Here is a 10,683-nt window from a genome sequence, read left to right as displayed (position 1 = left end):
CTCAGACGGCTCCCCCCGCCCCTCTGCCGCTGACGTCACCGCTGCCAGGGACTGTCAATGGCAGGGAAGCCGAGTGACGGGGATGGCCGAGCGCATCGATGCACCATCAGCACCACCAGCGGGAAGGGATGGGAGAGAACAAAGGGGGAGCGTCGGCCGCAGGTCCATAGACATTGAGGGGCGACAATGGCCGCTGTGTCATTATTTAATGGAAGCTGTCTGACCCTGTGTGTGACCCTATAACCTCACTGTCACCCGGGGGCACCGAGAAAAGCCTGCTCAATCTGTAGTGATTATCAAAGTTTCAAGGATGAGTAAACTTTATTATTCTGAGAGAACAACTGACATTGGCCGCACCCATATCACATGTCCCACCCCATGACCACACCCAGTCATATCATGTGACCACACCCATATCACATGTCCCACCCCATGACCAAACTCAGCCATATCATGTGACCACACCCACATCACATGTCCCACCCCATGACCACACCCATATCACATGTACCACGACCACACCTGTATCACACGTCCCGCGCCACACCCATATCACACGTCCCACGCCACACCCATATCACGCGTCCCACCCCATGACCACACCCATATCACATGTCCCACGCCACGCCCATATCACATGTCCCATTCCCACAACCACACCCATATCACATGTCCCACCCCATGACCGCACCCATATCACATGTACCACGAAACACCCATATCACATGTTCCGCCCCATGACCACACCCATATCACATGTCCCACCCCATGACCACACCCATATCACATGTACCACGACACACCCATACCACGTGTTCCACCCCACGACCACACCCATAGCACGTGTTCCACCACACCCATAGCACACATCCCACCCCACGACCACACCCATATCACATGTACCACGACACACTCATACCACGTGTTTCACCCCACGGCCACACCCATATCACATGTTCCACCCCACGACCACACCCATATCACATGTACCACGACACACTCATACCACGTGTTCCACCCCACGACCACACCCATATCAAGTGTTCCACCCCACGACCACACCCATATCACATGTTCCACGCCACACCCATATCACACGTCCCATGCCACACGTCCCACCCCATGACCACACCCATATCACATGTCCCACGCCACACCCATATCACATGTTCCACGCCACACCCATATCACACGTCCCACCCCATGACCACACCCATATCACATGTCCCACACCCATATCACATGTCCCACACCCATATTTCACGTCCTGCCCCATGACCAGGCCCATATAACATGTCCCACACCATGACCACACCCATATCATATGTCCCATGCCATGGCCACAACTATATTACATGTCCCACGCCAAGGCCACACCCTTACCACATGTCTCACGTCATGAGCACACCCAAATCACATGATCCACGCCACAACCACACCCATATGACACATGTCTCATGTCATGGCCACACTTATATCACATGTCCCACACCATTACCACACCTATATCACATGTCCCAAGCTACACCTACACCCATATCACATGTCCCACACAACGACCACACCCATATCACATGTCCTGGGTCACGACCACACCCATTTCACATGTCCCACGTCATGACCACACCCATATCACATGTTCTATGTCACGACCACACCCATATAACATGTCCCACGCCATGATCACAACCCTATCACGTGTACCACACCATGACCACACTCTATCACATGTCCCACATCATGACCACACCCCTATCACATGTCCCACGCCATGATCACACCCCTATCACGTGTTCCATGCAACGACCAAATCCATATCACACGTCCCACGCCATGACCACACCCCTATCACATGTCCCACGCCACGACCACACCCCTATCACATGTCCCACGCCATGACCGCACCCCTATCACATGTCCCACGGCAGATATGCCACTATATTTACTTTCAATCCCCTGCAATACTTTTTTTTTGCCACTAGGCGTCCAACCCACTTCCTCTGAGCTCTGGTCACCCTAGACCCGCCTCCAGCCTGTGATTGGCCAATAAAAAGAGAAGCAGCACAGTAAGCTCACCTCTCTGTCACTCTGCTCTCTCCTCCTATCAGCATGATTCTGGTCAGCACATGAACTGATTGGCTGCTCGTGCTGCTTCCTCCTCTCACATTCCAGCCCTGCTGTATAGAGACTGCCATTGGCTGATAACAGGTCAGATTCAGGTACTTGCATTTAACATTCATTCAGTGATGTATTAATGATTGCAGAGCACACCTTGATTTGTGTCTTCCTGGAGTTCAGCAATCAACAAGCTGAGCCTTGACCAATAACATTTGTATTATATTCCGGAGAATGTGGCAGAGCGTGGCTTCCGGAACATTTTTATTAATTTTCTCTATCAGGAGTGTCCCGATCCCCCCCCCCCCCCCCGTGCCACACACATGGCGGGATCCCGTCCACGGAGAATAGTTTGGTGTCAGTCATCATTGTGTCACCTGTCTCTCTGCATTGTTCCCGGTCTGATCGCCCCGCAGGGAATGGCAGCAGCTGTCACTCCGTAATGCTTCATGAGACTGCGGCTCGGATGTCTTCACTTTATCGCAGATAATCGCCTGGCTCTTGTAAACATTCTGTAAATAAACACTTGTCAGCAGACTCGCTTGTAGCATTTGGCGGTGTTTAATGCCCAGAGATTAGTGGTGGAATGTGTGACTTTATACAACCACAGATGGCAAAGTATACCCAGATACCACCACACCTGTGTACAGTCACCGCCACCTTCTGTCTCTTAGGGCTCGCTGTGGTCCACGTGTGTTCATGGAGGTGCGCCTTTTTTTTTTTGCAGTAGGTAGGTGCATTGTAATACATCAAAGTGCATCTCCCTTGTGTCATGACATGCGATTTCATGTGTGTTGACACTTGTGACTCCTCTGAGCCTCCTGCAGGCCCGGAATGGGACAAAAAATAGGCTGAGCATTTTAGACTAAGGAGCCCGGGGGGGTTAATGATGGGATGTGGGGTTTCAGCACCTTGTACCTCTGAACCCCTTTACATTACATTACACAGCACCCTGCACCTCTGGACCCTTTTACATTACACAGCACCCTGCACCTCTGGACCCCTTTACATTACACAGCACCCTGCACCTCTGGACCCCTTTACATTACACAGCACCCTGCACCTCTGGGCCCTTTTACATTACACAGCACCCTGCACCTCTGGACCCCTTTACATTACACAGCACCCTGCACCTCTGGACCCCTTTACATTACATTACACAGCACCCTGCACCTCTGGACCCCTTTACATTACACAGCACCCTGCACCTCTGGGCCCCTTTACATTACACAGCACCCTGCACCTCTGGACCCCTTTACATTACACAGCACCCTGCACCTCTGGACCCCTTTACATTACACAGCACCCTGCACCTCTGGGAGACGGTCAAAGACTGCAGACATGGTACAGGAGATGGTCAGAGACTGCAGACATAGTACAGGAGATGGTCAGAGACTGCAGACATAGTACAGGAGATGGTCAGAGACTGCAGACAGTAGTACAGGAGATGGTCCATTCAGGGCTGGTGCAGGGATTTTTGACACCCTAGGCGAAACCTAATTTTGCCGCCCCCCCCCCCCCCCCCTCTCACACACACACACATTGACTCCGCCCCTCACTAAAAAATTTGCGGCACCTATTTCTTCAGCAGTGGTCCACAGGTTTGCACCTGTGCCTCTGGACCTTCTCACCCCATCACTGTATCACTCTGCAAGCCTGTTCCCCTCTGCACACACCCCCTTCCCCTGTACATCTGTCCCCCACACACATCTGCTACCCCTCTGTAACCCCCTTGCACATCTGCCCCCCCCCCCACACACATATCTGTTCCCTCTCTGTACCCCCTGCACATCTGTCCCCCCCACACACACACCCCTGTTCCCCCCTGCACACCTGTCCCCCCTACACACATATCTGTACCCCCTGCATGCCTGTCCCTCCTACACACACACACACATCTGTTCCCCTCTGTACCCCCCTGCACATCAGCCCCCCCCCACACACATCTGTCCCCCCCACACACAAATATCTGTCCATCTGTCCCCCCCACACACATTCAGTACCCCCTTGCACATCTGCCCCCCCCCCCACACACATTCAGTACCCCCCTGCACATCTGCCCCCCCACACATATCAGTACCTCCCTGCACATCTGTGTCCCCCCCCACACATATCAGTACCCACCCTGCATGTCTGCCCCCCACACACATCAGTACCCCCCCTGCATGTCTGCCCCCCCACACATATCAGTACCCCCCCCTGCATGTCTGCCCCCCCCCACACACATCAGTACCCCCCTGCACGTCTACCTAAGCCACCCCCCCACATATCAGTTCCCCCTGTGTTCACAGTGCAATGCATAACAGAGTCCATGCAGAGTCAGTGTTTGCTTTTTTTGTGACTGGGCGCAGGCTACAGCACGGAGCGCTGCCTGTGCTTCCACTATACCTGAGCCAGCGGTGGTGATTACTTTACTCCGGGTCCAGGAGAGTGGCGCTGCCCCTGCCTGTCCTTTCAAACCAGATCCCCGAGCGCCCAGGAGAAGGGGGGAGCGGATATCACGGCAACTTCGGCAAGCCTGCCGTAGTTAACACTACATGCAGCCGCAGGGCTCCCATCTCATCCTCCCCCTCCACCGATCATGCGGCACTTCCGGCCGGCTGCTTCTCATCCCGCCTCTCTTCCCTCAGACCTCAGTCATCTTCTCACCGCCGCGCCGCTACTGCAGGCTGGGGATAGAGCGGTCCGTCGGTATTGACATGCGCAACCGCCGGTTCTGGTGGGATTTTAATCATCTGAATCCCAGCGAGTGGCTGGGGATCCGGATTTTGGCGCTCCCCCTAATCTGGCGCTCTAGGCAGCCGCCTGATCCGCCTATTGCTAGCGCCGGCCCTGGGTCCATTAGACCTCTTTCACACTGGAGGCATTTTTCAGGTGCTTTAGCGTTAAAAATAGTGCCTGAAAAAAGCCTCGTCTGCAATCCCAGTTTGAGAGCCCGAGTGCTTTCACACTGGAGCGATGCACTGGCAGGACGTCAAAAATGTTCCTGCAAGTAGCTTCTTTGAGGCGCTTTAGTGTGTGTATACATTGCTCCTAATGCGCCCCTGCTCATTGAAATCAATGGTCAGTGGCGCTTTGAACCCTTTAGTGGGGGATAAAAGTACCTCTAAAACTATAGAGATTGAGCACTGCTAGAAGGAGGGGAGAACTCTGGCACTTCGGCGCCCCCACCTCTGCAGGCGCCTGGGTGCAAAGCACCCTGCCTAGGATCGGCCCTGGGTCGTGCACTAAGAAGTACAAGTGATAAACAGAGAAGACAATGGCCAGTCCGGGTCTCCTGCAGCTGAATGCAGAATGTAGAAATATTAGTTTCGGAAATGGCCTGGGAGCGCAGGTTTAACTGCATGAAACGCGTTCTTGCTGCGGTCGTACCGGTCACGTAAATTAGTAGGTTGAAGGTTAGGGGCCTTTGTGTTTTGCTTCACATAGTTTAGCACCAGAGTTTGCTGGATGTGCACACAACCATTGTTCTGTTGTCAAGGTTTCCATTTTGTCAGTTTCAGTGTTTGGAAAGCCGAGTCTAACATCATAAGCTCACACCAGGTCAACCGCTACTCCATGAATTCATCTCAGTCGATCCCTTCACCATGGGTCCTAGTAATTACCTATCTCCTATTACCAGGAAAGACCTTATTAACCATTAACTTGTTTGTTGGTATCCCTGATAACTTTACCCCCCCAAAAAAGTGGCAAGCCCAAATGTTATCCAAGTAAACTGTACAGGACTGATTGAGTCCCTACATCATCTGTTTAAAGCTGAACTCCAGGTTAAGCAAATATGCTATACACATAGCTCCCAACTGTCCCTGATTTCGAGGGACTGTCCCTGATTTGGGTCCCTCTGTCCCTTATTACTCCTCATTTGTCCCTCATTTTGGTCTGATCTATATAGATGTGTATATCTATCAAAAAGTGTTTTCCAGCACTAAACCCATACCTCCCAACTTTCTCAGATGGGAATGAGGGACACCTATCAGGAAAAGTATGCAGGCATAGGACACACCCTTTGCCACGCCCCCTTAAAGGAGAATTGTACAAAAAAATATGATTGGTTAAACCCACAAGTGCTTTTTTTACCACTACTATTCCTTTAAATTGGCTTATGGAATTTACAAATGCAGCAATTTAGAAATCAGATGAAAGGTTTAGCACTGGGAAACACTTTTTGATAGATAAAAAGTGCATTTTATATACATCTGTATAGATCAGACCAAAATGAAGGACAAATGGGGAGAATGAGGGATATTGCTCCAGATCAGGGACAGTTCCTCGAAATCAGGGACAGTTGGGAGGTATGCTAAACCTGATCATCTGATTTCTAAATTGCAGGTGTGTCTTATGCCTGCATACTTTTGCTGATAGGTGTCCCCCATTCCCATCTCAAAAAGTTGGGAGGTATGAGTATACATGAGTATATGTCAGAGAACGGTTCTTAGAAGGATTGCCACACCTGCCCAGCAAAATCAAAGATTGGCACATAGAAATTTGCCAATGGTACATACTGTAGACATTCGCCAATGCAAATGCACATGCGTGTATGGGCACAAACGGCTGCGAGGATCCATGTGCGCACACAATTCGAGACATATTCTGGCGTCCAGTGGAGTATTTAGAGCCAGCAGTATGAGCCATTAGTTGCTGGATGATCTTCAGCTCCCCTCGTGTGTTCCTGTTTCTTAATATCATTGGATTTCCTGTTACTGACCCGGCTTTCCTTTGACCTATCTTATCTCCATTCCTGACTTTGACCCTTGACTTGTTCCAGTGACCCTGCTTCTGCCTGCTGGTCTGTGCTTGACCCCTGGCTTGCTCTTCTGTCTCCGCTGCTGCCTGATTATGGTTGTATGACCCCGGCTGACTCCTGACCCCGGCAGACTCCTAACCCTGGCTGACTCCTGACCCTGCTTTTTGCTTCACTCCTGGCTGACCTTCCATGTATGACTTCTGGCCTGGCTCCTGACTCTGCTCCTTCCTGGTTCTCCCTGCCAAGTCTTACCCAGTTCTAATGAGAGACTCCTGCCCAGCAGTGCATCCTGCTCGTCAGCCGCCATCCAGCAGTCATCTATTCATCACCTCAGCCTGTCGCAGCTAGCAACCCCTGCTTTTCCTTTTCACATACCCCTTCTACTGTCCCTATACCCACCCCTTCATCTCCTCATACCCTTTATACTGCCCCTATACCTACTTCTCCTCATACCCCTTCTACTACCCACCTCTCCTCTCTGCATACCTCTTCTACTGCCCCTATACGCACCCCTTTCTCTCCACATACCCTTTATACTGCCCCTATACCTACCTCTCCTCATACTTCTTCTACTACCCACCTCTCTTCTTCACATGCCTCTTCTACTGCCCCTATACCCACCCCCTTCTCCTCAAATACCCCTTCTACTACTCCTATATCAACCTCCCCTCTCCATATTCCCTTTATACTGCCACTATGCCCACCTCTCCTCTCCACATGCCTCTTCTACTGCCCCTATACCCACCCCTTCTACTACTCCTATATCCACCTCTCCTCTCCACATACCCTTTTTACTGCCCCTATACCTACCTCTCCTCATACTTCTTCTACTTGCCACCTCTCTTCTCCACATGCCTCTTCTACTGCCCCAATACCCACCCCCTTCTCAAATACCCATTCTACTACTCCTATATCCACCTCTCCACATACCCTTTATACTGCCACTATGCCCATCTCTCCACATACCCCTTCTACTGCCCCTATATCCACCACTCCTCTCAACATACCCTTTATACTGCCCCTATACCCATCTCTCCACATACCCCTTCTACTGCACCTATACCCACCCCTTCTCCTACTCCTATATACACCTCTCCTCTCCACATACTCTTTATACTGCCCCTATACCCACCTCTCCACATACTCCTTCTACTGGGTATTTCCCATATGCATCACCCATAACTAGTGTGAAGGGGGGGGGGGGGATCAGGTCACTTCCAGAGCAAAATAATTGTCTTCCGAGCCTGGAAGATGGCACGGTTAAATGCCACCAGTGTGGGTTCCTCTTTGACAATATCACTTTAAATGCCCAACAAACCACATTTAGGCTCTAGGGGTACCCAAGTTAGGAACACCCTATTAAGGGTACCTATGGCCACCGTCTAGTAACAGTGTAGTTTGGGACACCTCCAGAGGAGACGGAGAAGGTCACCCTTGTCCCATTTGAACCTGTAACGCGTCTGCTAGTATGCCCATACTGTGAAGGCAAGCAGGAGTGTAATACTATATAGAGCTGCCTGGGACAGTTTTTGTGAGGAAATTAGGAAGGTAGTAACCACCGCCTGCAAAGCATCTTCCAATTCGTCTCCTGAAAGCTGACCAAGGTCTACCTGCCATTTCCCACTGGAGGGGTAGACATCCAAACAAGTACTCAATAACATACTATAACACTGGTCACTGGAAAATAAGGCCCTTAGCAGTAACTGAAGAAATTAAATGTAAAATTGGGGTTGGCGATAAAGTCCACACACTCTCCGCTCCCTGAGCCCTAATGGCATGTTGTAATTGTACATAGTACAACTTTGTATGAGGGAAGGGAAAACCTCTTTTGGGGAGCTGAGAAAGGGAGCAGGGTCCCCATTCTGGAAAATATGGGTCAAATGAGTCACCGCAAACCACTTCCATCTATTACCCTGGGTAAGCTTGCCCAATTCCTTATAAGATCCATTATCCAAAATAGGGCTATAGGCAGTGAACCCCTTCCACCGAGGGCTGCTGATAAGGCAGTACAGCCAGCCCTCCTGTACTGGGTCTGGGCCCCATCAGTTCAAAAGGGGGGGCCAGGCACCTGCTAAGCAAGTACTGTCTTATTGCAATCACCAATCCTCTTCTGCCTCCCCCTGCAGCGCTGCCAGCTTCTCCTCCAGGCCCCCCTGTGTGCTCATTTCCTTTGTAGCACTGCTTGATGCAAGAGATTATATAGATTATAAGCACACATGCACACACACTCAAACAAAACCCAGGGCTTCTTTTCCTGAAGGTTCCTGCAATTTTTTTGAACCTTTCGGCTGTGTCATTCGTTAACAGGTAAAGTGACTGATACTTCCCAATGGAGCACAAGTGGCAACGTCAACAGACTTGTAGTCCACTGACACTTCCTCCAGCCTGTAACTGCGTCGCTTTAACTGACAATTGTGCGGTCGTGCGACGTGGCTCCCAAACAAAATTGGCGTCCTTTTTTCCCTACAAATAGAGCTTTCTTTTGGTGGTATTTGATCATCTCTGCGGTTTTTAGTTTTTGCGCTATAAACAAAAATACGATACGAGGAACAGTCCGAAAAAGCCTGAGCATTGCACCTGCAGTCCACTGGTCCAATGCAAAATAAATAAATACATTTTTAGATTTTTGGGTACATTTATTTATTTTATAAAGGTAGAATTGTCCTTACATGACAGTTTTTGTACCCAGGGTTCAGCTTTAAAATCTGCTACACCAACACATATGATCATTATGAAAAATTTCATTGAAAATCAACTGATTCTTGCAAGAAGATCACTTGCTTTTTAAAGCATTGTTAAGATTTTTTTTACAGTTGTGTAGATATGGTTTGTATTGTCAGGTCTTTATCACACTGGATGAAAAAGCGGCTCCTCTATGACAAATCGAAGACCATTACAGCAGTTTACCTTGTTGACTGTTGAGTGATGATTCAAATATCTGTGAAATGGATTGAGCGCCATCTAGTGTTAAAATATATAAAAGGTATGTACTAATTCTGTATCTTAGAACATAAAAAAATTGTAGTTTCTCATATCGGATCATGGACTTTTTTATGGCTCTATGCTCGGCCCCTTCATTCTCCACATACGTTATGTTCACCACTGTTCGTACATTGGCAATGCTGACTGTAACGACACCCCATGTATGAAAGGGGTTAAAGTCGCTTAGGATATTCTATTCCCGAACACAAGGCAGCTTACCAGACACTCCAACCAGCCGAATAAGACTGCATACGAATAATTATCCCCCCAAATACGAGATGACGCTCTGTATGAGGTTCAAGCAGGAATCACAATCTTTATTGAAAAGACTACAAGTTTTATACACAGTCAGGTGCATCCATATTCTGCTCATATTACTCTGAAAATACACCTGTGACCAGACCTAATTAACATGAGCTAATTAACTAATCCTTTTAAGCAGCCTGGCTGTCTCCTAAACTACAATACACATTATCACAGGACTCCTTCATACAATACAGGGTCAATTAGCACAAGACACAATAAAAAGATCCTTAGAAGTTAGCCAGAACTCATTTACATCATAACAGATAGACAGGTGGCTGGAGTTGAACACATCAGCTTCTTTCAATTAACCTGTTGAGTTCAGAATCAAACAAATCAAGAATAGTCTTTTCTTCTTGGGAGATATTGTGGATAAATATTACTGTCCCATTTTAAGTAGTCCAAGATGTATTTTCTTCTTTTTGTGTGGGTTTCTGGAGGGTGTTCCATATTGCTCCCACCATGCAAATGCATACTGGTAGGTTCAATGGTGCTCATAGGCGTGTGCACAGGGTGTTCCGAGTGTGCCTGTGCACACC

Source organism: Rana temporaria, chromosome 6, assembly GCF_905171775.1.
Source record: "Rana temporaria chromosome 6, aRanTem1.1, whole genome shotgun sequence".
Classification (NCBI taxonomy): domain Eukaryota; kingdom Metazoa; phylum Chordata; class Amphibia; order Anura; family Ranidae; genus Rana; species Rana temporaria.
The sequence above is the reverse complement of the archived record's forward strand: the minus strand, read 5'-3'. Positions refer to the sequence as shown.